At 32.9% G+C, this 3,591-nt stretch overlaps 1 long non-coding RNA gene across 1 annotated transcript; it reads left to right on the forward strand.

Moving 5' to 3' along the window:
* On the forward strand, positions 917 to 2,146 carry LOC110268183. Its single transcript, XR_002356290.1, has 2 exons — positions 917 to 1,508; positions 1,619 to 2,146. It is a non-coding gene; the product is annotated as an uncharacterized LOC110268183 (long non-coding RNA).

Below are 3,591 nucleotides of genomic sequence, written 5' to 3' on the forward strand. Positions count from 1 at the left end.
TAGTTTACAAAATCTTTCATTTTCATGATTGATTGAGTTATTATTTAATGCATAATAATTTAATAATTATTGATTTTGATAACTTGCGTTTATTTTTAAATGTCTCGAGTGAAATCTCAAAAACTTTGGAAGAGCAAAAATACTTTGTTAACACAATCTATCTATCCATCTAACCAACTAATTTTGTTGATTTTATCATTATTATAGTTTTTTGTTGTTGCCATTTTTATTATTATAATTATAATTTAATTTTAATGCATTGATAGAGCTAAATATTTTACAATTCCAAATAATTACACATTCATTTACACTATACAAATCCACGCAATTATATATTGATTTATATGAATGTGCTTTTCATCACTCTAGACCCAAACTAAACACATTCTCAAAAATCAGACATTTTATGTTATGAAAAGAGTCATTTAAGTCCAATAAATTTGCATGATGATGTTTTTTTATTGAAAATATGTTAGCTATATATTAACTTATAATGTGATTGTTTTGAACTTTTTTTGTAATTTAGGCTAACTTATGCATATCCCTAATAACGCTAGTGAATTAATTATAATTACCACTTTTATGAACTTAAATACACATTGATTGACTTGATAAAAAAGATACATGATCCAATTTGACCTATCTTTCTTTTTCATTATCAAAATTTTACTAAATGTTTATTAAATAATAATTCTGGAGAATTACTTGTTCCTTTATTTGATTGAATTTGCCAAGTGCTTTGCCCGTTTAATCATTCACAACTTATATCTCCTCCATCAACAAAATTTAAATTTATCAAGATGATCTTCTGCACACAACAGGACAAAAAATATTTTCTTGCCACAAAACTAATATTTAATCTTACCTATTTTATCAGACCCCTATCAATTCTTTCACTCTGCCCATAGGGATTCGACATGCAAGCTAATCGTAAATACAAACACAATTTTTCACTTTATTCAATGCCACACTGAACCACACAATTTTTGCCCCTCAAATGTTCACAAATACCTCAACTTTACATGTGCCTCCTATGATAATGCCAAAATCTCACTGGGGTAAAAAGGTAATCCTAAACCCAAATGATATTAAATCCGGGGAGGCTTTTCCACTCCCACCCCCTAACTTCAACTCTACTTAACCCCTTATCAGAAACACATTTATCTCCTCCATAAACCATCATCGAAACCAAATACAACAACAATGGATCCATTCATGATACAATATAAGTTCTTTGTCGTATCGAAGGGAAGGAATACATGAATTTTTACCTCCTTCGATGAGGCATCTCGGCAAGTCGTTAACTTTTTGGATGCCGAATACTCCGCCTTCAACTGCCAGGCAACTACCGTCGGGGCGTATTCAGCAAAGCTACAATCCATGGAAACCAAGAGGAAGAATTAAGAGAAATGGGGGCAGAGTTTCAAGATCCAGTTCATTTGCCACCGAGGAACCTGCACACCATCCCCACCGCGAATGGATGCCGAGCCAAGCTCTACTGCAGTAACGTTACATAATCTCCCATTATACTATACCGATTTATCTGGATTCAAAATATGAAACAAAGCTTTAGCTAACAAATTTGTCTGAATCTTACTGATTGCAAACTATCATGCAGCCGTCAATGCCATTCCCCCTCCACCGAAGCAGCTTTTGGCAACTATGCAATCAATGTGAACATGGAGGAATAGTTGCTAAAGGTTTGCTACGTATCCTCTATCCCACCTCCAGCATTCTTTCGCAACGAGATCGAGATCTGCAACATCAGCATCCACTACGCTTTACTGTTGTCATCCCGGGCAATCCCTTAGATCCACATATCTACGCTAAGGGTTGGTACTTGTAGTGCGAGTCAGATGCCAGGGAGGACGTCTTATTCAACATGGTTGAGAAGATTCTAGAGGTCACTGGCCAAGAAATTCGGGACTACAACTACATTTGAGCAATCATGCTCGCCAGGGTCAATAGCGAACTCACCCACCAGGTTGAACGCCTCGAGGAGAAGTGTCGCACTCATGGCTCTGATAGCAGCCCCGATCTAGTCTCGCCATAGTAGAGTGCCGATCCACTGTGACTGGCTGTGATCTGGAAAGCTTGTTTCTCTATGCTATATGACTAAGTCACTTAAGATATATGTCGTTATCTTCCAAAGCCTAATATTTGCTACTATTGTAATACTTCTTAATATCCTTAATCCAACTATATAATTATGATTGAAACGCTCTGCATGTTGCAATCACATCTCATTGAAATTTAGGTAATTTCTCGTATTTAGGCCAGGGAGGACGCCACATTCAACATGGTTGAGAAAATTCTCGAGGTCACCGGCCGAGAAATCCGAGACTACAATTACATTCAAGCAATCATGCTCGCCATGGCCAATAGCGAACTCACCCACCAGGTTAAACACCTCAAGGAGAAGTGTCACACTCATGGCTACAACAATAGTTCCGATCTAGTCTGGCCATAGTAGAGTGCCGATCCACTGCGACTGATTGGGATCTGAAAAGTTTGTTTCACTATGCTATATGACTAAATCAATTAAACTATATGTCATTACCTTCCAAATCCTAATGTTTCCTACTATTGTAATACTTCTTAATATCCTTAATCGAACTATATAATTATGATTGAAACACTTTGCATGCTGTAATCACATTTCATAGAAATTTAGGAAATTTCTCATATTTGGCTGTATTACAGTACATGGTATTCTAGCTTATAACATTTTATTTTATATTATTTGGTATTATTAATATCATTATAAAAACTACGAAAGTTGTCTAAAATGAAATTAAAAGAAACCAAATAGTGTCTATATTATTTAATCTTAAAAATTAATATAAGAGTAAATAAGAAATAATAGACTTGGAGAGACACTATTAAAATGTTTTATTGAATTTAAGATGCTTTAAAATTTTTCAGAGATGCATGGCTTCTTTACCATTCAAAAATGTAACTAGGTAACTCAAGAAAATGTTATGTGAATAAAATTTAATTTTGGTCCTTTAGATTTTCCTCTATTACAATATCACCATGCATATTATTGTCGATTTAGGAATCATATAATTAAGTATATTACATTCATTTTATATGTTATGTTACTACAAAATAACCTCACTATAATCATAAAATTTCTAAACTAACTTAAATCTATTTTAATTTTATCTTTATTATTTGTTTTAGGGATTATTATTACTTTTATTTTTATCTTTATCTTTATTTTAATTTTTTATCATTAAATTTCTTAATTATTATTAATTTTTCTGTGTTAGAAAATGTCGGTTCACTTTTAGATACTATTAGTAGCTTTTAAATACTATTAGTAAAAATTTATGTTATAACTTGTTTATCATTGTTCTATGTTGTATTCCAATTTTAGATTCCATGAATAATCATCATTTCGTTTTGTAACTTTCACCTCAAAGTACTTTGATACTCAATTATATTGAGCGGGCATACTCAGGAGGAATCTTGTTCAATTGAATTGAGAAAGTGTATAAAGATATGCTCAATTTCATAAGCCCAAAACATTTTATCTTGGATTTTTTTGACTTGATCACGTGTTGTAGCTGACAAAATATACCCAAA

The sequence above is a fragment of the Arachis ipaensis genome, chromosome B10, assembly GCF_000816755.2.
Source record: "Arachis ipaensis cultivar K30076 chromosome B10, Araip1.1, whole genome shotgun sequence".
Classification (NCBI taxonomy): Eukaryota; Viridiplantae; Streptophyta; class Magnoliopsida; order Fabales; family Fabaceae; genus Arachis; species Arachis ipaensis.